The sequence below is a fragment of the Hoplias malabaricus genome, chromosome 4 (genome assembly GCF_029633855.1).
Source record: "Hoplias malabaricus isolate fHopMal1 chromosome 4, fHopMal1.hap1, whole genome shotgun sequence".
Classification (NCBI taxonomy): domain Eukaryota; kingdom Metazoa; phylum Chordata; class Actinopteri; order Characiformes; family Erythrinidae; genus Hoplias; species Hoplias malabaricus.
This window is the reverse complement of record NC_089803.1, coordinates 39517307-39544726: the sequence shown is the minus strand read 5'-3', so window position 1 is coordinate 39544726 and position 27420 is coordinate 39517307. Positions and strand designations below refer to the sequence as shown.

Below are 27420 nucleotides of genomic sequence, written 5' to 3'. Positions count from 1 at the left end.
TATATGTAATGCACAACATATAGCCAAAAGATTCAGGACACATCCAAAATATCTACTGAGATACAGTATTAATGCCAAATTGCCCCCCTTTGATTCAATAGGAGGCTCTATTCTTCTGTGCTCACTTTAGATAGATGTTGGGATAAGTCAATAAGGATTTGATGGCAATAAGCCATGAGAATTACAATAGACAAGAACTGGATCAAATATGTCCACCCATTAACACAAGCTTATCGCAATAGTATTAGACAACATTTTATTCCAGAGAATAAAGTTCCCCTGCTCCACAGCATGATGTTGGGCGTGGCGATCTGCTAGACAGTTGGCAACAATTCTATTAGGATTGCTTCTCTATGGAGTGTGTACAAATTTCGTTTGCAATTATAAAATTGTGGCAGCAACAAATTAGTTTGAGCACTATATTCCAGTACACTAATGGCAAACATGATATAATGTCATCAAAAATAGAATGTTAAGATTTCTCCCTAAATAATATCTGGAGTACAGAATGTGAAGTTAAAAAAAAAACAGGAGAATGTCTGGTTTGTGCTAAGGCCTCCACATTTCTGTAGGAAGGATGTGTGAAAATTAGCATGTATCTGCTGCAGTTCCTCCTGTGGGTGGCCAATTATGACAGTGAATCTCCAACATCCTCTTCAACAAGAGAGCAAGTGCATGTCCTCACTGCGGAGTGATCAGAATTCTGTATGGGAAGTGGGGGGTTTGATGCCTATTACGACCCTGATGTGATCTAAATCACACACTAATTATGATAACCACAGTTCTGTGAGCAGTTTTTTTTTAAGGGCAGGTCCAGAATCAATGGCTTGCTTGATAAAAAGGGATGAGATTACTAGTGGTACACACACTGTCCTCTGGAAGTGCTTGTTCAAGATGTCTGTCGTGTTTTTTTTTTTATCTACATTAAATTGCACCAAGAACTAACTGGACAATCCTTAGGAAGCTCAGTTATTCCAGCTACAGTCATTACCAAAAGGAGCAAATACATCCTACAACCATGGGATGTTCATAGACAGACACTGGTAATAGAATGGGTCAAACTGAAGAGCTCAGTTATCTTCAATGTGGCACTGTCATACAATACCACCTTTCCAATGAGTCCATTCGCAAAACTTCTGACCCACACTGCCCTGGTCAAGTGCCATTATTGTGAAGTGGAAATGTCTAGGAGCAACAACAGCTCAGCCACTAAGCTTCCAGAACGGCTCTGCCTGAGGCGCCAAGCATGTGAAAAAAAAAACAAAAAAACAAAAACCTCTGTCCTTAGTTCCAGTTCTCATTGCAGAGTTTTAAACTGCCTCTGGAAGCAAACTCAGCACAAAAAGTACCTCAACTACATCATAGGTTGGTTTTTTATGAGAAATAGCAAGCACAAGGAAGCCTTAGTTTATCATGTGCAATGCCAGTTGTTGGCTGGAGTGGTGTAAAGCATGCCAATATGTAAGCTGTGGAGTAATGAATCACACTTCAGCATCTGGCAGAAAGCCTGGATCTGGGTTTAGCTCATACAGGACAATTCTGCCCAATAGCATTGTAAGATTAGGTGTTAAAGGAATAATGGGCTGAGTCTGTTTTTCTTGGTTTGTGAATCTTTCTTCCAGAGAAGGGAAATCTCAATGCTGCAGGAAACGATGGCACTATAAATTGGTTTAATATGCACACTTAATGAAATTATAGAGAATTGCATGCTTTAAACTTTGTGCTTAATGGAATTCCAAGGACAGCTGACCTCAACCTCTTCATAGAGATGGTCTAGAACATTGCAAATGACTGCAAATTACTTAATGAAGGGGGAGCAATAGTTGAATTGAATAAGATGTTCAGCATGTCATGCTGAAGTGTCCACATATATAACCTTGGTGGGTTTTTCAACTGGAACACACTCGCCCTAGGGAACAAACACAAACATGCATCCAGCTGAATTGACTTCTTTGGTGATTTGCGCATTAAATTTTACAATGGACCCTGCACTAACAAGGCACTGATTTCAGTGAGTGATCACGAGCTGAACATAGAGTGAGTATTTTTATTTATAATTAACCATGTATAAAATATACTTGGTAACAATATTACATGCTTTGGATATTTTAAGTATTTATTTATGGATTACATTTATAAACTGCTATTTCCAACATTGTTTTTGCTGTTGCTATGGAAATTGCATGTCACAATGCATTCTGGTCAAGTTCTGCTTCTGAAATGGACATGAGTGTTGACTTGTTCCCTTGCCCCTGCGAAGGCTCATCTCGCACACTTCAGTTCATACAGAAATGGAGCGCCTGCTAAGATAGCGTCAGATATTCCACTGAGGGGAAGTGGAGAGGCAAAGTGGGCAAGGGCATGTTAAAAACAGAATCTAAACGCAGGGATAGTGTCACTGAAGCAAAGCAATAGATATTGCCACATTGTGGAGTTTTTTTTCCTTAATGTGAGTATGTATGGGAGTGACTTACAAAACAGTTTCATGTTAATATGGTTTTTAAGCTGTTTCTTGGCTTGGACATATGGCTCCAGACGAAAATAATACTTGAAGTTAAAATATTTGTTTGTTTATTTATTTATAAGTAAAAATTATTTTAACAGTTAGTATCCGAAACATTGTTGAGGGGAAACAACGGAGTGTGGTTCTTATATGGCAAGTCTTCAGGGAAATGTTCTGGTGCATTTATATTTAAATACAAATGAGAACCAAATGAATATGACACATTTTATTACTTGAGCTGCTTTGATGTGGAATAACTTTTGGCATTTTGTAGGCCGCCTTAAACAAGCAAGAATATTAAAAATTGAAAGCCAGAACAGGAAGTTTAAAGATGAACCTGAGAAATTCTCACACAGAGGAGAGGATGAAATGAAGATAAATCTGGATTAATGACAGTCAACTTTGTTGTGTACTCTAGCAGTTTGGAGCAAACATGAAAAAACAAATATATAAAAAAAAATGAAACAGAATGTAATTTTTTATTATGTGCTCTTTCCAGCCAAGTGTTTGCTAATGGTATGGCGCACTGGAGCTTTTTTTTTTTTCAAGCTCTTCATCATTGTAAATAATAAGAAAGTATTGGGACAAATGAAGTTAAAATAAGCACAAGTGTGTGTGTGCGCAACACACACACACACACAGATAGAGTTAATGACTTGAGTGGTATTAGCTTCAGGTTCTTGCCGTTTCCCTGTGTGCCCAGCTTGGCCTGGTTTGGTCTGCTGTATGAATAATGCATGAAGAGAGAAGAGCCAGGACTGAGGCATAACTGCAGCCAGCATCCCACACATTCTCCCTCCAAATACACTGCGTTTTACTATTCAACAAGCTTTATTACATCTGAGGACAGCTTTAATTGGCTTGTCCTCAAGCCTGGTGTAGTAAATGTCCTCAAAACACTCTTCCCTCAATATTTATTTTATGCTATTTCACATGTAACTGCATTTAAGGTCATTTTTAGAATTAACCCATGGCCAAGCCTGCCCTTCTTAGTTAACGTTATAAAGAATATTCCAATTACTCACAATCTCTAGTGCATGTAATGAAAAACATTTCATCAGTGTTTACCCAAAGCCAGTACTTTTAATAAAATGAATAAAGGTATTGGGTTTTTCCATTGTTATTAGAGCAAACATGTTATAATGAACAAAGGAGTATGACAGAAAGTGCAGTGTAAACTGATGTAAAAGAACATCAGTAAATCCTGCTGTTTCTAATATTGTTAAGTTTAGGTATCTCTTTATGGTTTAGGGTTATAGGCCAGATTAACATAAAACCCCCAACCATGCTGTCATGGTCTTTTGAACAACTTTGACCTTTCTAGGCAAAGAAAAATGTTGAATGAATTATATTTGCGGTACAATAACATCTGTACCTAGGCTGTTATCGGACGAAAGAGGTCGGCTGCACAGAGACACTGAGGCTGTGTTCATACTTAGCTGTGGCTTGATTGACCCTGGCGTGTTTGCTCTGTTAGTGCTGTTTTGCAGATCAAGTGTAAACACTGCCGATCAAACACTGGTGCACACCAGATAAACAGAATGAGACGCTCAGTGTGTCTCTCTCAATCCACTTCCAAACTCTGATGTGGTTCAGTAGAAATATGAAAGAAAAACAGACCAAAGACATAATTTATTCTGAGAATCTCAGTCTGTATATTTGGTGTGTACTGGCAGTGTCCTCACTTTTTCTAACAGGTCACACTAACAGAATGAATTTATTTTCTGCTGCTTAGCCTCTTTGTCTAGATCCCATTTTTTGGCTTCCTTTAGATTGGTTTGTATTGCTCCAAATTATCACTAGATATTTAAGTTCTACATACAGTAGAATATTCCTTCAAGGCTTAAATTGACATACACATGAGCCAACATATTCTTCACTTCTTGTGTCCATCATTTAAGTACCATTTGAGAAACCTCAAAAACAGAGAAGAAAAAAAGCCCAAGAAGTTTAAAGTAGTCTGTCACAAAACATAAATGTATTATTATTATTATTTATAAAACGAGTATATGTATATAAAACAAGTAAATGTAAGTTTATTGTAAAATAGTTTTGCCTGGATAGCGTTCTATAGCTATCCTTCGTTCCTTCAGCCATAGGCACTCCATTTTTCTGTGAACCTCCGGAGCCCAGTGAGTGAGAAATCTTGGCCCATCGACTCTCTTTGTCTTCGTCTTCGTCCCTGCTTAGAGCAGTGAGCGAATCACTGAGGAGAGTGGCGTCTAGCTGCGCGCTCATTGGTCCAAAGTATCACAGAAAGAAACATGCTAAGATTCGAATACACGAAGACTTGACGCAGAAACTTTCCGTTGCCTTGCGCTAAGACAACGCTTGAAACCTGCGCCACGATATAATCTGAACACAGATCCTTACCGATGATTTAGGAGTTTTTCACCGGCTCAGCGGAGTTTGTGAGTGATTTTTAAAGACAGAATCTGAAGTGATGATACATGTTGAGTACCAGTGTGTGCTCTGTTTGTTTTTCTGGAGAGCGGTGGAGTGTAGACGGCTGAAAATCGGTGTGCTGGTAATTGGATTACTTCTGAAAAAAACAGTTTGTGATTTTTACTGTTACTGTGTGATGACAACATCTGACGCAATCACCTAACTTTTCTTTATAAATCAGAGGGTGCTTCTGTACAAAATAAATGTTCTGAATGTGTTTTGACATGGGTTATAATCTCTTCAGGAGTTCTGAAGTAATGAGTAATCCATTAATAGATTTTTCATTCATTATCTGTAACCGCTTATCCAATATTATTCAGAGTAGCCGTGGGTCCAGAGCCTAACTGGAATCATTGGGCGCAAGGCAGGAATACACCCCAGAGGGGGCGCCAGTCCCCCACAGGGCAACACAGGCACACACACACACACACACACACACACACATATATATATATATATATATATACATACACACACACACACACATTCACTCACACACTCACACCTACGGACACTTTGGAGTCACCAATCCACCTACCAACGTGTGTTTTTGGACCATGGGAGGAAACCGGAGCACCCGGAGGAAACCCATGCAGACACGGGGAGAACACACCAACTCCTCACAGACAGTCACCCGGAGCGGGACTCAAACCCACAACCTCCAGGTCCCTGGAGCTGTGTGACTGCGACACTACCTGCTGCACCACCGTGCCACCCATTAATAGATTTTTACAATACAAATTTCATCCCACTTCCAATAATGGTAAAGTTATGGTCACGTGCGATTGGCTAGAATATCAGAAGGATTCAAAATCGAAAATCAAACACCGTTAGAATTTTTTCATAAAGTTTGTTTTATGTAGTTATTGCTACCGCATGAAAATCAGTTTAAACATTTGTATTGTTTACAACTTTTGTTCATGTGTCTTATCAATGTATTATTATACATGTATATTATATATAAGGCTTGTACTCTAATCAAACACAAGCCTTATGCAAAATGTTAGCGTTGTCCCTGGTTTAAATCTGCTGGTAGAGGAGTCATGGAAGATGCATGTTCATGCTGGGCAGAGTGAAGTAAAGCAGAGTATAATCAGACCCTTCTGCGTCCTGCCACATCTGCTATCACTGTCAGGGGAAAAATGCACAATGCTTTCTTTGTTGTAGGATGTGCTGTTTTTAAGTATGAGCAAGATATTGTATTGAGCAGTGAAGGCTGATTTCTGTTTAGTTTAACCTGAGTAATGACAAACACAACTCATTTGTTTATTACATTCTTCTGTATGTGTTTTGTTGTTCAAAATGACTGATACAGATGCCAACAGAATACAAGAAAAATAAGGCTTATTTAGTGTTCATTACATCTTAAATATATACACATCAGTAACATGACTAATTATTAATCGAGAAAATCAGGAAGTGGAAGAAATGGTGGCCAATTCGGGGCCTGTGGAAAGGTGTAAAAAAGTGTCACTTGATGCTTTGAAGATAAAATCTGTGTATATGACCATATGAGACCACATGACAGAAATGCAACTGTGTCATTTTCTGCTTCAGTCCAGACCAAGGGAACCAAACGACAAATACAAACACATCTTGACAGCTGTTAAGATTATCTGCTGTTGTCAGGAATGCTGTGTATTAGAGACAGTGTGTGTGTGTTTATCCATTGACTGGGTTGATCCTGTGGAGTTAGTTTTGCACTAAGAAGAGGGCAAGGCCATTGGACTGTTGTCTTGCACTATGACTGATCTGTTCAGACCATGTCAGGACGGGGCATGTTTCGTGCCGTATCTGAGCGCTGAGGCATAAATCCATGTAAGTGCACTTCATCCTGTTTACAGAGGGAGAGAGAAAGAAAGAACATCCTGTATCCCTGACTGTCCCTCTATTTTCTGTATGATGTCCGTCTGTCGTTTATTGCTTTTCCACATAGCCTTAATCAGGGTAAAATACAGGAGGCTCATCCTGTGTGATTAACTTGAACACATTTCCGCCTTTATCACATTTCTTTAAGGGAGCAAAATGGAAAAATAGATAAGTGAGTGTTTTGTTTCCTTGTTTTCTTGCTTTCCCAATCTAAATGAGGTGGCAGAATGGCTTGAGTGAATGCAGGAAGTGCTGTGCAGTCAGCAGCGCCGCAGAGTGAGAGTGACATTTAGATTTGGGACGCTGATGGTGCGGACGTTAGTGAAGACAATAATTAGGATCTGCCTCTGCACTTAGAGCCAGGCGCTTCACCGTTAAATGTCAGTTATCATTGCAGCTCCATTCTACAGCTAACCTCCCATTATCATTAAACCAGGATCTTTTAAGAGTAAGCTCACTTTATCCATCTAACAGCAGTAAGCTTTACCAATCATAGCAGCAAAAAGAAGTAAGACCCTCATTCAGGGTCCGAAGCATTTGTGTGTTGGTCTGAATGGATCAGACACAGCAATGCTGTTAAAGAGTTTAAACATTTAATGTCATATCTGACCTGAGAATAGTCCACCAAACAAAAAATATTAAGCCAAGTGTCCTCTGTAGAGCAACCTCTGACCACAAAGTGTCTGATCCGCTTTTACCACGCACTAAAGCACCACCACCACCACCACCACCACATTAGTGTCACTGCTGCACTGAGAATGTTCCAGCACACACATCATAACTGCTCTGTGGTAGTCTTGCCAGACTTTTTGCTGAGAATCTGGTGCCTTTAACCATTTACCGTGGCCAAGGACCTCCTACTATTGCAGGAAAAGAAATTTGACTGACATGAACAAGGACCAATCACTTCTCTGTTATTTTGCCATGACATGGAAGGAAGCAGTCTTAATGATTCACGTCAGACCAGTAAGAGCCTGGACAAAAGGAAGTGTGTATACGCAGATATACTGGAAGCCAATCAGGGTACAACTTGCAGAATCATGGCGGTGAAACCGGATTTGTGTACTGAAAGTACCAGACTCTACCTCAACTTGTGGGCAGAGCGTCTGTGGCTATCTGAGACTATCACTGTGGTAGCTAGGGCTGTGCCATATTGTATTGTGTGCAATTATATACATTTTTTTTAAACGATATAAAAAAAATAATTATCGTGATATTCTGACTTGTTTACGTAATGACGTCATGCGGTTAGACGTAATATGGCAGGCATAAAAATATATAAAATATCAATATTCTAAATATTTTTTAATACAATGTCAGAATCTTGGTATGTTATGGCTGTTTACAAAAGAAGCAAATAAAACATTTGTTATTTCTTCTGAATGATTGAAATTGTTAGATATTTAAATTAAATTACATTTTTAGTACATATGAAATTAAATATATTATAAATTTAATATAATTAATATAACATTTGTTCTTGAAATAATACAATTATTTTTAGTGTTTTCTATATCGGCAAGAATATCGTTATCCTCCAAATACCCTGAAATATCATGATATTATTCTAGGTCCATATCGCCCACCCCTGGTGGTATCCCTTTGTGGATCCTGATGGTTGAAGAACAAGGTGAAAAGGGTTTAACAAAGTATGCAAAGCAGCAGATGAAGAAATACAAAGTGCTTTTGTAGGGTCAGTGGAGAATTTGACATTTGATTAAATTTTTCTTCAGGCTTCATCCATTTCAACAAATTTCCCTTGCCTTGTTTGAGCTGAATTATTTTTTCTGGTTATTAAAATACACTTTCTTCCGACCCAAAGTTAATCTCCTAAATGCTGTAGTTGGGACTGACTGGGTTCTGTGCATGTAAATTGACTTTTAACTTGCTTCCACAACAACATTTATTTATTTATGATTCTGTTTATCTCTGAGCTGATCTGTAATATGCTGTGTCTGCAGCATATATTGGAAAAATCAAATGATTCATTATTCAGATTGAGATGAAAATCTATTCCCACCCCACTGCTGTAGAATGGCTACGCTTGTGACTCAAGGAATGAATTCATATCCAAAGGCACAACATTTGCACGGAGAACACTCAAATATGTGCGATTGACATTGCATTCTGTTTTCCAATGTGGTGGCTCCAAGATGTGTGACTGATGGAGCTGTGCCCCAGAGAATTGGCAGGGAATTAGCCATTAGCTTATTAGATTGACCATATACATGCTTGAAATGAAGATAACACCAAAGCATATTTACCGGAGCAATCTGCCTTCTTTAGAGAAAGCCCTGAGATAATAAGTTTGGAAAGTCTTACAAAAGCATGTCCATCCTGAAGTAACATGGTATGAAAAGTTAAATAACATTAACAGGAATCTCATAAAAAAAAAAAAAAAAAAACTATTCATATGTAGGTTAGTCATATCAGGGAGAAAGCATACCTAGCTACATTTGAACAAGTGTTATGTAAACACGTAGTGTGTGTTCCCCAGGTTTCACAAGGGCCATGTATCTGTTTACAGGTTCTTTGTTGTGGGAACCGCATTGGCAAAGCTAATTGGAAGTCTCCACAAAATGAATGGAAGTCTATGGAATATTCCCATATTACACAGATGTGTTTGTCTGTTGCATGGTTAGTTTTTATTTTGACTCATCGCAAATATACAGTGTGTTGTGTCAGAGTGTAATTTCATTACTCCACAGTCCAGTACTGGGGCCTTAATACCTCTGTAAGTTGTGTTTAGTGCTGAGCATGGTGACCCTAGGCTGTCATGTGGCTAATCCAGAACATCAAATTCTTTTGGAAATGCTTTTGTATATTCATGATATGTCTGTGCAAGTGCTTTGTATCTCAGAAGTGGTTAATTTAAAAATAAAGTAATTAAATTGAAATACATCCATCCATTATCTGTAACCGCTTATCCAATTTAGGGTCGCGGGGGGTCCAGAGCCTACCTGGAATCATTGGGCGCAAGGCGGGAATACACCCTGGAGGGGACGCCAGTCCTTCACAGGGCAACACAGACACACACACATTCACTCACACCTACGGACACTTTCGAGTCGCCAATCCACCTGCAACGTGTGTTTTTGGACTGTGGGAGGAAACCGGAGCACCCGGAGGAAACCCACGCGGACACGGGGAGAACACACCAACTCCTTACAGACAGTCACCCGGAGCGGGAATCGAACCCACAACCTCCAGGCCCCTGGAGCTGTGTGACTGCGACACTACCTGCTGCACCACCGTGCCGCCCTAAATTGAAATACAGTTCTATGAAAAATAATTCCAAGTATGTTAGGAGCATTTTTATTGGACTTTTCATCAAGTTTGACACAGTATGAACTTGAAGTATGAAGTCTTGACAGCTGCCTTTTATTGCTTTTCTTACGTCTTACTATATTTCTCAACATGAGAGCTAGAACTGGTTCTCTATATTGTAACTTGTTAACGTGCAAAGAGTGTTGAATAGTGCACTGTGAAGGAGTTTTCTAGCGGGGGCAGTGGGAGTGTCAAAACCCGCCCCCCAGCAGCAGTGTCATTCAGTAGACCCATGCTTTTACAGAGCCCACAAGACCCATACTGAGTACGTTCTAAAGTTCCTCTGATGCTGGACATGTGACATGATTTATAGAAACATGACCCGAGCGAGCTGATGCAATGCTGTGGTAACGTCAATGTTATGACCACGAGGGCCGCATCAAACTCGCCTAACCACTGATGGGGGCATCTGCCCCTCTGATGATAAAACCCCATTTCATACCTTCCATTTATTGCTCTTGTAAAATATTGAAATGATTGGAATAACTAAATCTCCCCCCATAGTGTAAAATGACTCCCCGAGGAGCCAGCAACTTTGAAAAGAGAGAAATCTCACGGCACATGTTTGAATTCACTTTCGCAACTCATTGATTTGATTAGGACTATGAAGCCTTTCGAGCAAATCAAAGCCACAACCAGAGATTTGTAAAGCTAGTTTTGTTTTCATCATAGTCTTACCATTCATACCCACTGATTCTTAAAGATCCAATCTTCTAGAAGCCCCATCTGGACTTTGGGGGAAAAAAAATCTACCCCACTGGGAACCAAAATATCCAAATATTAAATTATTTAAACTATTGATGTCTGTCTGTAGAGCTTTATTTCTAAATATTTCTAAATATATTGCAGAAGCATAACTAATATATATATATATATATATATATATATACACACACACACACACATATATACATACAGGGGTTGGACAATGAAATTGAAACACCTGTCATTTTAGTGTGGGAGGTTTCATGGCTAAATGCACACAACATTATGGGTGAAATACCAGAGTTCAAAAGAGGTCAAACTGTTGGTGCACGTCTTGCTTGCGCATCTGTGACCGAGACAGCAAGTCTTTGTGATGTATCAAGAGCCACGGTATCCAGGGTAATGTCAGCATACCACCAAGAAGGACGAAACACATCCAACAGGATTAACTGTGGATGCAAGAGGAAGCTGTCTGAAAGGGATGTCAAAAAACATAAAACCACGGCTGCCCAAATCACCACAGAATTAAATGTGCACCTCAATTCTCCTGTTTCCACCAGAACTGTCTGTCGGGAGCTCCACAGCGTCAATATACATGGCCAGGCAGCTATAGCCAAACCTTTGGTCACTCATGCCAATGCCAAACATCGGTTTCAATGGTGCAAGGAGCGCAAATCTTGGGCTGTGGACAGTGTGAAACATGTATTGTTCTTTGATGAGTCCACCTTTGCTGTTTTCCCCACATCCGGGAGAGTTATGATGTGGAGAAGCCCCAAAGAAGCGTACCACCCAGACTGTTGCATGCCCAGAGTGAAGCATGGGAGTGGATCAGTGATGGTTTGGGCTGCCATGTCATGGCATTCCCTTGGCCCAATACTTGTGCTAGATTGACGCGTCACTGCCAAGGACTACCGAACCATTCTGGAGGATTATGTGCATCCAATGGTTCAAACATTGTATCCTGAAGGCAGGGCCGTGTATCAGGGTGACAATGCACCAATACACACAGCAAGACTGGTGAAAGATTGGTTTGATGAACATGAAAGTGAAGTTGAACATCTCCCATGGCCTGCACAGTCACCAGATCTAAATATTATTGAGCCACTTTAGGGTGTTTTGGAGGAGCGAGTCAGGAAACGTTTTCCTCCACCAGCATCACGTAGTGACCTGGCCACTATCCTGCAAGAAGAATGGCTTAAAATAACTCTGACCACTGTGCGTGGGGGGAATGATGCACTGATATGCATTAAATGGACAGCTATTCTGTACATATCCTATCCGTTTTTACCCTCACGCATGGCATTACACTGAAAATTTGATGGCATTCTACAACACATTCAAATTTGATTTTGTGACCAAATCTGATATATATATATATATATATATATATTTTTTTTTTTTTTTCTGCTGTTCTTACAGTCTATATAATGTGACCTATATCTGATATCAGTCTGAACATATCAGACTCCTGAACTGACCCGCATTCGCAAAGGATGAGGTTTTAGGCGCTGACTAGAAGAAAATGTCTGTCTATTTCATACGTCTGTTTTTTGAAATGAAGGAATGGGACTGGACTGTGCAGCGCTGTATCACAAAACCTCCCTTTTCTTTGTGGGAGCTATATTAAAGACAGAGTATTAATTAAGTACTGTAAAGACTATTATAAGGTGAACGGGTGTTTCTTCCACTCTAAGTGCAAATTTCCTGGGTCTCTCACGAACACGACGTCTCCAAAGAGAACTATACTAGCGCAGAATTGAGTTTAATATCTCCATGATTCATATTTATACAGCTTCATACCAATGTGAACAATATAAAACTAATATAGAATCACTAAAAAAGCTTTTCTCTTGTTTGTTTTATAACAAACTCTTTATACTAATGTCTATGTGTTTTATCTTCTCCACGTGTGTTTTTCTTTTCTCTCGTTGCAAGACAGGAACTTGGATTAAGGAGTTTCAAATTTTTTCATTTCCCAATATATTTTACAAAATGAAAATGCTTTGACCTGTCAGTTTGCACGTCCTAAACATCTCAAAGTCGAAAGTGCTTTGGACTGTAGTCTGCTGATCATTCTCAACAGCTGGAGTGGCGTAAAAGTCACATGAAATCTGATTTGGCCGTTCAGACAGAGCCGTGTTATCACAGATCTGATATGTATCGGATCTCAATACCACATATGAAAGTGGGCCAAATCTGATTTTAAATCATCAGATTCAATGTGATTTGTGCTGTTCAAACAACACATCTGTGTCACGTGACAAAACAAATCTGATTTCGGCCACTTTTACCTGCTGTGTGAATGTAGCCTTACTTTCTCGTTGAAATTCATGTGTGGCTCTGCATACTTTAGTCCCCTTTTACCCTGTTCTTCCAGGAGGACCACTACTTTGCTAGCAGCACTGCTGTGTGATCCACTCGTATCAGTGTTAGACACTGATACAGTACCAGCATGTTAGGGTCATAGTTGTGCTGCTCTCTGGTGGTCCTGTGATGTAAAATGGGGTCAAAATGGTAAAATGGGGGTCAGAAAGTATGCAGAGCAACATAGTAAAGGGAGTTGTTAAAATGGTCAATGAGTTTAGAGGCAAGAGGATTATTTTAATATTATTGGCTAATCTGTGTAAGCTTGCAGTACTTGTTAGCGACATTGAAACAACCGACAACAGTCATTAAACATGTTAGCTTAATGACCGAATTTGCTATAAGGAGATAAATGTGCATATTAAATGTGCTGCACTGCACTATTCCTTTAATGAAATCTTGTGCAGGGCTGCCACACTTTATTGTAGCTTTTAAGGCTACTATCTACGATGTCAGATTTTGTTCCTCCTGGCAGATGGGTCTGGATTTTCAGAGGTTATTCCAGTTAGGAGTCATTTGGGGGAAAGGGAGCATTTAGCACTCATTGTGTTCCCCGTCTGAGAGGTAATTAATTTCAGCCGGATCACTCGTCTCGCTGGCTGACATTTTAAGCAGGGACAGTGATGCCAGACGCATATGGATTAACACGGAGCTGAAACTCCAACTATTTGTTAGCGCTGCCTTATTATCCGGTGAAAAAACACAGCAGCGCCTACCTGAGTATCTGCTCCACATTATTATCCCTCGCCTCAAATTTATCGGAGCAAAACAGGGCAGACCTGAATAATATTGCAGCCATTTCATCTCATTAATCGAGCTCAGCTCTTCTCCATGAGAGGTAATTTCCAATATTTAACTGCTTCTTACAAGCAGAGATGATGTCTCTTTGCTCATCATTGGCAAGCAGTTCAGCAGTGGACCTTCATAGTTTCACAATGCATCATACATGTTTCATATAATTAGAGTTTCATTGGGGAATCCTACCCTCTTAAATACAAAGGCACCAAAGAAATCTTTGGTGTAATGTCTTAAGGAAACTTTAGAACAGCTTCTATATCGTGTGTTTGTAATGATTTTAATGTTTTTATACAGTGTGTTATATGGCATACAGTGAAACTGTAAAAATGTTACTAAAAGACCATTCCCAGAAAATACAATGTTTATTAATTATAATAGGTACTTGTAAAATGTGCATTATGTATATTCATGGATGTTCATGTCAGTTTCTGGCAACCCAGCATGAAAATTCTGCTCTAAACGTAACTGTAAACCTAAACTTGACAGCAAACCTTAAGTTCCAAACATTTTGTTCTTGTTTAACGCTACCATTAACACATAAACCAAAATTTAAGTGTAAGTCTAAATCTAAATTTAGTTTAGAGGTGTGTGTATATATTTTATATATGTATGCATGTATGTATATAGCAACTGCATTTTTACAGACTCTGCAAAATTCACTACAAAATTCTTTAGGAAACTAAAGGAGGTTCCCCTATGACATTGCTCCCAAACAGCCTCTTTGAAGCCTCTGTTCCTAAGAGTGTTAGTGGCGAAACGAATTAGGCGTCTTTTTGTATTCTGATGTGATAATAGAACTAGGACAAGGTTGAAGAGGGGAAAGAAATGAGGATGTGAAGGCCATGTCTCACAGTCCTGGCTTAGTCTCATTGTGTTGTAGAAGTCTCAGAGCAGAACGTGTTTATCCTTTCAGCAGCCAGAGCTCGTCCGACTGTCCAAGGTCTGCAGGCATGAATAGAGATGCTCTTTTGGTATGTGGGCGACTGGCAAGTGTGTGTGGGCCAAACTCTTTCTCTCTCTTTTTTTTCCTCTGTTTCTCTCTCTCTCTCTCTCTCATATTTCCATGTACCCAAAGCCCTCTCAGCAATGGAGAGCCTCTCTTACCTCTGTTAAACAAAGCCTCCATCAGCCAGCAGCACTCTCCAACCAAAATATCACGCCACTCTACTGAGTATGCATTTATCTATGGCCTCATTGTGTTGCACACAAAAGCCTTGGGCCCTACACTCACAATATGGGTGTTATTAACTATAGGCACAATCATATATGTACCCTGAAGTCCTAGCTTTGATAGAGCACATGTTTGCTATTAAACAGCCGTATGGGTGGTACACCGTATATGGCCACATTCAAAGGACAAGATACACATTTCGGAGAAGATCAGAAGCAATCTTTTTCATTTGAGGCCCACCCTTCATTTGAGGCCGAGTGTGGCTTTCAGAGGAGCTCCTCTGTCACATGTTGTTATCATTTCTCCAGTGCTCGGGTACTCTGCTCCTTTCCGGGGATTTAGTCAGTATATGGATGAAAAACGTGCTCTCTGAGGAAGCACAGCAGAACCCCCCCCAATGGTCAGTGACATAAACAACACATGCAAGCTATTATAAGTGCATGCTATTGCAAATGCAACTTCCTCCCAATGTTAATATGGACCAAGGTAATGAATAAGAACAGCGCTAGTGTGAATGGAATGAATCACCCAGTGTTTCCCTGGGAGCTAAATGCTCCATCCCATTCCCAATAAATCATTCCCCAGCACTGTGTGCTCACAGAAAATTAATCTGCTCCTGTATTGGGAGCTGCCAATCATTCTTCCATTTTGGGTTCCTTCTGGATATGCAAAGCACACAGGTTCATGGCCAGCGAAAAATGTAACCTCTCCTCTTTGTGAGTGGGATGGGTTATTTATTTATTTTTAATTATTAATTATTTTTCTTTTTTTTTTTTACTTAAGGCTGTACTATTATCTTGCATGCCTTGGGAAGTGTTTTATAATTTACTGCAATGAAATTTGTTTTATTATTATAATTAATTATAATAATCTGTTTACAGTCAGAGTCAGATGCTGCTGCTCAGGATCATATTAAGCACCTGTGGTAGGCCACTGTTCTCTTTACTGTGGGTGGCAATTCACCTTCACCTTCTGTGATGTGTTCCCTCTACATGTGTGACACTGTGGGATCAAAGAATATAAAAAGTTTGCACAACTTCAGAAATGGTACTTCACCTGTCTGCGTCTGTCTGGCACCCACAATCATGCCTTGTCCGAACGTGATTCGATAACCATTGTTAAGGCTCTCACAAGATAATACGTCACCACTTACAGAAGTGGCCATTCCCAAGCCGTCCCCGGAGGTAATGTCTATTTTTAATCAATTTACATAGCGTTATCCCATGACTTTTGGCATTATATATTATGTAATATTATTAATAACAATAAAGTTGATTATTATATCATTTGTTATTTTAACTCTGAAACTGATTTAAAGACAAATAAACAGAAGGTAGTACCATGTGAGTTAAAGTGTCGTTCTTGTCTATGGGAGGAAAACCATTATATTGCAGTTCAGTAAAATATTGGTGGTAAGGGTTTTTATTATTAACAACAGTTTTTTCCCCCTTTCCCCCACCCAGGACCAAACGATTTTGTCAGGCACATACTCTACGAAAGCATATAGGTAGATTTTTGCATAGGCATATCTCCCTGCAGCACAGAGCATCTTCAACCAGCTCAGCTCAGTAGCCACTTGTATATAAAAATCTAATCTTAGCTAGGTGCAACAAATGTGGTACTGATGTAGGATTGATCTAAGGCAGTATTTCTCATCCCTGGTCGTGGAGGCCCACTGCCCTGCACTTTTTAGTGATTTCCCTGCTCCCGAAACACCTGCTCCAAATAATCAGCTCATTAACAACCCTTTATTGAGTTAAAGTGGGTGTGTTAAAGCAGGAAAAGCACTAAAACGTGCATGGGATTGGACCTCTGGGACCAGGGTTGAGAAACACTGCTCTAGGTTAATGTCACTTATATTGGCATCACAATTCAAGTGTGTCATTTGCATATTGCAAGACCTGAACTTTTAACAATATCCTACATTAATAAACAGTTTATCAAGTCATAAGTTTAATTGGGGGGGAATGACAGAGGAAGCCTGATAGAGGCAGTGAACTGGCAGTGTGACACAGTTCATTCAGCATTAAAAAAATGAATAATAATTCTATATTTTAATAAAATTTTTCAGTGTTTTAAATAATCACACCACCCAAAATTTTAGCAGTTTATTAGTTGAGTTGGATACTGTTATGGGAATATTTTTCACTTCATTCGTTCATTGTCTTAACCAATTCAGAGTTGTATTGAGTCCGGAGCCTACCTGGAATCACTGGACGCGAGGCAGGAACACACCCTGGAGGGGACGACAGTCCTTCACAAGGCGACGTTCACTCACACACTCACACCTATGGACACTTTTGAGTTGCCACCTACCAATATGTGTTTTTGGACCGTGGGAGGAAACCCTTGCACCCGGAGGAAACCCACGTGGACACAGGGAGAACACACCAAACTCCTCACAGACAATCACTCAGAATGGGGCTCAAACCCACAACCTCCAGGTCCCTGGAGCTGTGTGACTGCGACACTACCTGCTGCGCCACTGTGGGAATAATAAATGGCGTGATTTTTAATTGGTGGTAAATGCTTTTGTTGGAATATGACACTTCCTTATATTCTCTACTGTGTTGATTTCTGTGGTGGACTTAGGTAATGCTAATAGGAATACTTGTTTGAAATCTTTCACTTTCTACAAAGACTAAAAAAGGCACCATGCTGCGAGTGCAAATATGACTCAGAGTTACAGCTGAAGAAGTCCTAAAGGCAGATGGTGTTTCAGACAATAATGAACATGGATCCTAGCTCAGTTCACTCTTACCAGACTGTAAGAATTGAGCAAAACATATTGAAAACTGAGACTTTATTTCAAGTCTAAAGGAATATTTGTTGCTTGTTGGGATATACAAGTAATTTGCGAGCACTGCTGATGCCTTTGACTTTATTTTTGAAATTAGGCTAAATGGCCAAAAGGTTGTAAACACCCGCTCACTCATGACTCATTTGGGATATTTGCCCCACTTTTACAGCAATAACAGTCCCTACTCTTCTGAGAAGGCTTTAAAATGGATGTTAGAACATGGTTGTGATGATGATGTTTATGACATTCAGACACATGCACATTGGCGAGATCAGGTACTGATTTTGGATGTTCTGTATTATAAAGACCATTTCAACTCCTTCCTCTCTCTATAACCCAATGCGGGGAGGATTTAAACCAGTCCAGCTGATACATGGCAGGGTGCAAAGTGTCCTTAAGCTCATTTTTTGTAAGGTCTAGTGTGTCCCATTTTATTAGCCAAGTCTTTGTGTGTTTAAATCAGTCATTGATAGAACATATAAAATTCCAATGCTTTTCAATTCCAGTTTGCTTGCATAAAAATTCAGAATTCAGAAAGGTCTTCCAAATGAAAGGACTTCAGACTATGAGAAAAAAGACAGTCCCATTTGTGTTATGTGCTCATCAGAGCACTGTGCCAAAACTGGGGGATAATAGGCCCCCTGATAATGATTAGTGTGAGTGATGGCATAATGAGATGGGTATAAATATGCACAGGTCAGTGAAGGGACAGAATACTGTGGGTTATTAAAGCACAGGGGTATGAGGTCAGCTGAAAATGGGGAGAGGTGGGGGGTGCTAAAACCAATAGTAGTGTAGAGGTGGCCCACATAACCCCATGGTATAATGTTCCAAATTTGGTATTTTGTAAGGAGCTGTTGATGTGGTTTTAACAGATTATTACATTTTTTAAAACGATGGCTTGTTTTACTAATGCCTACTGGATCCATTAACCTTGAACATGCACCTAAATCGAAGACTCTACAAAAGGAGTAGTTATGAACAGCTAGTAAAATTATTTAAAATAAAGACATATTATGTTTATTACATACATTTAAATTGTGTATTATTGATTTTTCTAGTTAAAATTGTGCTGCCTTCTTTTTGTGATGTTTACAGTATTTAAGAGGACATGAGCTACTGGGATCATTTATCAATTAATATAAATGGAGTTAAATAAATAACCTAGGTTTGGGGGGTGGGAGGAAGACGACGACCACATAAACATCCCATGCCCTATAAATGATCCTTTTGTCCCTTCAGTTTCCTATGACAAAAATCTTTGTATCCCACTGCAACCCCTGTCTGGAGTGACAGAGCTGGGTATGACTTTTTGTGTGGGTTTTGTGTGTTGTTGTTCAATTACAGATTATTGCCCCCGTGTTACCCTGAATATTTTATGTGCCTGTTTCACCCTGTCCTTCAAGGCGCTGGACACCCACAGACCACCACAGAGCAGGTATTCATTTGGTAGTACAGTGACACAGTAGTGCTGCAGTGACACAGATGTGGTTGTGATGTGATAGTGTTTTTTGGTATGAGTTCATCTGTTAATACACAACTCGTGTTGATCATCCTCTAGTCCTTCATCTTTGCTAACAGGACACTATACACAGTGTTGGCTGGATATTTTATTTATATGTGGACCATTGTCAGTCCCGCATGACATGGAAGGGTTTAAAAAAATCTAGTAGCACTGCTGTGTCTGATCCACTCTAGTTGCACAGATGGTTAGTGGAGCTGAAAAATGGGCAATGAGTGTGGAATTTTAGAGCATATTTTTTTAATAGGTTAAAATGTGGTGGTGAGGAATTTATTAATGATTTGTTACCTCAAGATTTAGGGTACAGACATACTTTCTGTTTGGCCATGCAACTGTGAATGCAACTGTTCACATACTTGCCTATATGCTACGCTTGTAACTGGAGTCTTCTCCTACAGGGCAGACAGACAAAGATGTGTGTAATTGCAGATTTGGCTCAGACAAATCTTCAAAATTTCTTCAAAACTTTCTGCCATTGTGATGCTGCTGATTGCCTGCACTGCCCCCTACAGATTCTGTGCTGCACCTTGTGTACGCAAAGCGTTTTATTTTCTGAATGTGCACAATCTACACACCAAATGGACTCAGAAGGCAGCCATGATGTGTACATGAACCCATGGTTAACAGCAAGTATACTTCTACATTTACAATGTAAATATGGTTTACTAATGTTAGAAAATATTTTAAACATTTATTAAATATTTTATGTTTTGAAATATTTAAATATGAAATAATAAGTTGTATTAAAAATTTGCATAACAGGATACATAATTTTATTTATATTTTTTTAACATATTGGCAGAATTTAGCAATACATTTCATTTTTGTTCAGAGGTTGTGTGTGGTTTCTAATGGAGCATTCCCATCATTTATAGCAGTAATGGAGCTGAACCATTGTTTTGCACATGCCAGGCTTTTTGCTCTTTTCTAAGAGAGAGCCATGGCTCATTGATGGTGAGGTAACTGCAGTGTAGATGTAGTGTGTGAGGAGAGTGGTACATCTTCCCTAGGAGACTGATGTGATGGGCTGGAGATAAAGTTTGCTAAGGGACTGATGTTTATTTTACGGCTAAAAGCTTCAGTTCCCCCACGAGAGTTTGCCACTTGTCCATCATTTTGTGATCTCGGAGAGATAGATGGCCAGAAAATATTTTCACCTGCTTACATGTGGGCTGTCTACAGAATGACTAAAGCAATTGCACACCCAGTACACGTCCATTTCGCGGTGTTCCACAGAGGGCCGGGCAGGTGCATTTTTACTGTCCGGCTGGTGCCTCTGAGGAATCGAGAGAGAGAGACAGAGAAAGTGAGTGCTGCAGCTTTCAGAGGTCACCATGCTGAGTGTGGCAAACATAGCTCTCCAGCCCTCTCTCTGACATACACACATAGTCAGTCTCTCTCTCTCTCTCTCTCTCTCTCGCCCATATTACCCAGGGAAACAAGCAGCAAATGCTAAATTAGGACACAGAAAGCCTCAATACCAATAAAGCCGGAGTCTCCTGAGTCGACGGACAAAAAGATCAGGGTTTGCTGGAGGTGGTGTTAAATTATTCATGGCTTTATACGATTTGCTTGCAGCCATTCTCTCATTCATTCTCTCTCACTCTCTCTATATTTCTCTCTTGTGCGCTCTCTCTCTCTTGTGCACTCTCTCCCAGCACCCAGAGCAGATGTTTTCTCTGGGAAAAGCAGCAGCATGTGTTTCCTTCCATCCAGATACACATCTCTTTCACACCAAACTAAGCAAGCTCTTCACACCAATAGGCTGCTGTTCCTGTGAAATATCAAAGCAAAATCGATAATGGGAGTGTTCTGCCAGCTGTGGCTTGTCATATCAGCATGGAAAACAATGGCATTACACGCATGTCTGAGAGATTAAATCAATACAAGTGCTAATCAGATCTTACCTTTTTTGCCACATACGTAAAATTACAGCCCCGTGTTGGAGAGACCATGATCATGTGGAGAATATGTGCGAAAGTTATTTTCACATACTGCGTCAGATAGACAACTGTGACATGTCTTTTGATCACTGGATTTTTAATGGGGGTGTGCTGGTATTTACTTGGTAGTTACTTGGGCAGGTGCCTAGAAATTGCAAAAAAAGATTAAATTCTGATTGAAAACTCTATAAATCCATAAGCGCTTACAGACAATGAATGGAATCATAATTGTATCAGTAGTGAATTAATGTACATAATAAGGTTGGGCAGTAACCAAATGTTTCAAAGCGTCATACCATCTCAAAATATTATTGCGGTATACAGTATTACCGTTGGGAGGGGGCTGTCAGGCTGCGCTGAGCCTTATATCTGTGAGCACAAAGTCGAGTGCATTTAGCTGAACCCAGCCTGATTGTGCACACTGACACACTTGTTGATGATAAAAACCCATTTCTGAAAGAGCAAATTTCAACATCTGATGCCAGAAAAGTTAGAAAATAAGTGAACGAAAACATTTCTACGATGTTTAGAAGCACAGCTGGTGCTAACAGGCACTGGTGGTTTATCATCATCATTATTTCTGCTTATCCATTTCAGGGTTGCGGTGGCAAAAGGGCGAGCAAAGAAGCCCAGATGTCTCTGTCCCCCGCAACTTCCTGGGATCCCCAGGCGTTCCTAGGCCAGCTGGGAGATATAATCCCTTTAGCGTGTCCTGGGTCTACCCCAGGACCTCCTTCCAGTTGGACGTGCCTAGTAGGATTGGGCAGTATAACGATAATACAAGAAGAGGGTCAACTGACACATTAAACTTATTGGGAATTTCACAAGAAAATCAATGGTGTGTTTGGTTTTAACAGGACTTTATTCTTTCATGAGTTATTTACAAGTTTCTGACCACTTCTAAAATGTGTTCAAAGTGCTGCCCATTGTGTTGGATTGTCAATGCAACCCTCTTCTCCCACTCTTCACACACTGATAGCAACACCGCAGGAGAAATGCTAGCACAGGATTCCAGTATCCATAGTTTCACCAGCCATCTTGAAAAGTTTCCCCCCTCCCATATACTAATTACTACCGAGGATACGAACACAACTCAAACTCTGAGAGTAAAAGGACCGTATGGTTTGCCGGAGCAACCCTGGCACCCTATACTCACAAAGCACCTCCCACAGAATCTCTCCGAGAACACAGTCATACACCTTATCCAAATCCACAAAGCATGTGTAGAGTGGAGTAACAAACTCCCACGCACCCTCAATCATCTGTGAAAAAGTAAAGAGCTGGTCCATAGTTCCATGGCCAGGACGAAACCCGCATTGTTCCTCCAAAATCTTAGGTTTGACTATCGGACGGATTCTCCTTTCCAGCACCACCTGACTCTGGGCGAATCTCATCCACTCCTGGGTCTTTGCCACTGCGTAGCTTTTTAAACCAACTCAGTGGTTTCAGCCAAGGAAATGGAATCTGACACCCCAGACACTTCTGGCCCTACCTCCTGTCCAGGAGGCATGTCTCTTAGGTTAAGGAGTTCCTCAAAATGCTCCTTCCAACACCCACCAATATGCTCAGTCAAGTTTCACCATCCTTATTGAGCACAGCTTGGACAATATACCCCCCTCCTCCTCCTGAGCTGTCAGACTGTTTCCAGAACCTTTTTTGAGGCCACCCAGAAGTCATTCTCCATGGTCTCTCCAAACTTCTCCCATGCTCTGGATTTTGCTTCTGCAAGTGCCACAGCTGCAGCCTTTTTTGCCTGCCGAACCCATCTGCAGAATCTGGATTTCACTGAGCCAGCCAAGCTCTAAAAGCCTCCTTCTGCTTGACAGCTTCCCTCCACCCCTGGTGTCCACCAATGAGTTCTTGGGTTGCTACCATAACAGGCACTGACAAGCTTTTGACCATAACTATATGCAGCCCGCTTCCACAATGGAAATCCGGGTCCATTCGGACTCCATTCCAGAACATGTAAGAAATTCTCTCTGAGGTGAGAGTTGAAATCCATCCTTAGAGTCCTCTGCCAGCTTTTCCCAGCACACTATACATATGGGCCTAGCAGGTCTGTCCGGCAGCTTTCCACACCATTGGATCCAACTCACCACCAGATAGTAATCGGTTGACAGCTCAGCCCCTCTCTTTACCCGAGTGTCCAAAAGATATGGCCTCAGATCAAAAGACACGATCACAAAGTCAATCATTGACCTTTGGCCCAAGGTGCTCTGGTACCAAGTACACTTATGGGCCACCTTGAGTTTGAGCATGGTGTTTGTTATGGACAAACCATGACTAACACAGAAGTCCAACAACATCACACCACTTGGGTTCAGATCAGACAGGCCGTTCCTCCCAATCACTCCTCCCCATGTTTCCCAGTCATTGCCAATATGAGTATTGAAGTCCCCCAAAACAATAGAGTCAGTGCATGGAACCCAAATACTCTGAGCTGCTGTTTGGTGCATATGCACATGCAACAGTCAAAGTTTTCCTCTCGGCAAGCCGAAGCTACATTGAAGCAACCCTGTCATTTACTGGGACAAACTCCAGCTGTACAGCTGCCAGCTGGGGTATCCCCACACCTACCATGCTGAACTCCTCAGTAGGAGAGAAACCAACCCCTATAGAGTTTGGTTCCAGAGCCCACACTGTGTGTAGAGGTGAGCCAAACTATATCTAGCTGGTATCGCTCAACCTCATGCACCATCTTCCTCTTCCCCTCCAGTGAGGTTACGTTCCATGTACCAAGAACCAGTTTCAGCTGCCAAGCTCCATGATGCCAGGGGCTCCATTGCCCACACTCTGTGCCCGATGAGCACCGCACCTCTACTCTGGATCGTGCGGTTGATGAGCCCACATGAGGCTCCTAACGCATACATTTAGAGGATAAAGCCATATACCTGTGAGCACAAAGTCAAGTGAAGGATTTTGTATTTGGAAGGCGGTTCACTGGAAAGAACCAAGGTTCCAAGAATCAGGAACGGAACCGGTTCAAGAACCGGAGTTTATTTGGTGGAAAAGCACTATGGTTGACCGAAACAAATCAGTGTTCCGATTTGGTTAAACAAACCTAGCGATCTGATTGGTCCAGCTAAAGCTTTCTTATTGGTCCATCAATTGGCCATCAAAATAGGGTCTTAAAACCGCAACTGCAAAAAGAGATTCACACATGCAGCAGAGAAGGCGAATGTGAGGATTTTTTCCATCTCATTCAAAAACTCCCACTGTCACATTTGGAACCTTAAAAAGGTTTGCTCTTGCACATTTTAAGCCATTTGAGAAGTTAGTGATTCACACATTCACGACATTTGATTTACAAATGCAAATCTTTTTTTAATATTTGTGAATTTAAATTATTGTTTTTTTTTTTTTTGTTTAATTTGTGCATTCCAATACATTTGTGGATTTTAGTTTAACGTGTATGTAGTTGCTCAAACACAGTTAAATTTGTGAGTATTGTTTTACAAACTCAAAATCTTTTTGACCCTTCTTTGACTCCATATTTATGAAGCCTCTATATAATACGAGATTCATAAAATTCATAAAATTTTTCCACCAGTTAACAGAGTTCTTGGGTCTTATTGAAACGACTGTAACATACTTTGTTCAAAATACCTCAAGGCTCAAACAACACAGCCCCATACTTCCCCCTGTCTAAACAGTCCTGTTCAGAACTGCCAGTTTCAGTGTCTGTTCCTTTAAATGATATAGAGCACAGCACACACCCCTCAAGTATTCTGCAGCAGGAGATGATTAAAGAAAAGCTCTGTTTGACACGGCTTTTGTTGAGTTTATTTTTCTCTCCACCTGAGTGTTTTATGCGATTTAACCTCTCCTTTGCACTCTGGCAGAAAAGTACTATGACATTATGATTGGAGCTACTCAAATGGGTGTCAGTAGACTCCTGCTCTGATACCAAGGAGGAACGGTATTGTCACTATACAATTAAAACCATTTATCTCCATTTTTGTTGACTTTAAAATTACTATATCATTTGAACACAGCAGCTGTCTTTCAAATTGTGTGGAAACTTCATGACGTATGGACTAATAGAAATGTTGCAAAAATAACTTTTTACATCGACTTCCACTTTTTGTGTTGTTTTTCTATTTTTCGGTTGTTTGATTTTTCTGGTAAATGTATACGATAGAGTACTGATATCAACATTTTCTAAACTGATAGGTGCCTATAAATTCAGATATTTATATTGCTATACTTACAAATGTTTTGTTACAGCAGTGTAATGTATCACTAATAATATATAATAAGCTTGAATGAAAAACATTTACTTCTTTACACATAAAAAAAGTAAAGTTTCAAAGCCATGAAATAAATCAATAATTCCACAATGCAGTAACAAGTATAAGTAGGAAGACATAGTCTAGCCTGACTGAACAGCTTTTGACACTGTCATGAGGATATTTGTCATGACTGTGAAATGCAGTTTCTATGGACTGCTGCTGACCTGTGTTGGAGTTCTTCTTTGTGATTGCTTGAATGAAGTTAATGTTCTTTGGCACTCCTGGGTTACATTTAAATGGTTTCAGACCAACCTCAGCATATCAAACATTTGATTATTTTCGACCCAACTTTGGATGTAGTCGTATACAACAACCAATGAGAACAGAACACAAACAGTAAACACAGGCACGTGCAGTGGAGCTCTACAGTGGAGGACAGTTTAAACGGTAAAACTCTGAATAACTACAATACATTGGAGTGCTGGATGCGCATGTCCCCAGATAACGAGTATTACCTGTAGGAGAACATAGTGCACCAGACAACACACTGTTACAGCCTGTATTCCAACTTTATTCTAATTTTCCATTCCACCTTAAATGATGCAACACGGGGGCGTGCTATGGCTGCCAGTTTCTAAACCAGGGGTCGGCAACCCGCGGCTCTTTGATACCTCTGATGCGGCTCAGCTTTTGAAAATAATTAATGAGTATTTAATTAAAATGTATTTTATTTTAGTTTGTTCATTTTCAAAATGTAATTCTATCAAGATTATGGTGATCCTGTAACATCTAAAATATTTTAATATTTAAAATATATTTGTCGCTCTCATTACACGTCACAACTTACAATGTGCGACACTCGCCAGTGTGCGGTTTCTTGAATTTTTTGACAGCTGGATGCACGCAGAGAGAGGAGAGCATTTTTGTTTGTTGCCAGTGGATAAGTTCTGCGTTTTTTCCCCATTACTACAAGGACTCAAATAGACATTGAGTATTTTACTTAACCATCAACACAACGTCTTATTTTCGGAGTTAAGAATGTTTTGTTGCATGAAGAAATGTTATTTCATTTTCTCTGCAGTCGTTCATTGATTTCATAAATGTAACACGGTATAGTTTGTTTATACATAGCACAAAGGCAAAAACCCTGTTATATGCAGTGTTATTTCATTTAAAATTTCAAAAGGGTTTTGTGGCTCCCAGCGTTTTCTTTACTGTGTGAAACGGGTCCAAATGGCTCTTTGAGTGGTAAAGGTTACCGACCCCTGTTCTAAACCATTCAAGGTGGAACGCAGCCACAACTATGTGCTATTCTACTAATCTCCAGCTCCCGCTGCAGTGTGTAGAGACCACACTGACTGGTTTCCCATCCATGACCCAAAGACATTTTTACATGTGGGTTTTTTTTTTTCTCCTCTCCCTTCTCACCTATCATGAGTTGCATGTTTTGTTTGGGATGTGTATTGTTATCCCCAGTCGTGTAATAAAATCTACATAAACAGTCGTGTAGTTTGAAATACCCAGTCTGTTTAGAATTTGCTCCACCTTTAAATTTGAGCTACATTTAGCGACGTACAATTGCGTCACTGCTTCATGGGGTGTGTCCCGAAAAGTGCCCACAAGCACTCGACAACTGAGTTATTAGTAATTTCCATTTTATTTACATATAAATGCTTGTAAATGAAAACATGAACATTTCTCTAGCCCTGGGTCTAGTGTTGCAGTGTTTCCTGTGCTATAA

At 40.2% G+C, this 27420-nt stretch overlaps 1 protein-coding gene across 1 annotated transcript in view; it reads left to right on the top strand.

Moving 5' to 3' along the window:
• Positions 1 to 4786: 4786 nt before the first annotated feature.
• The window catches only part of lingo1a (leucine rich repeat and Ig domain containing 1a), a 180281-nt gene continuing 157647 nt past the window's right edge, over positions 4787 to 27420 (top strand). The window contains exon 1 of the mRNA XM_066669837.1: positions 4787 to 4914. The gene's annotated coding sequence lies outside the window, so the exon portion shown is untranslated. The remainder of the gene's footprint in view (positions 4915 to 27420) is intronic.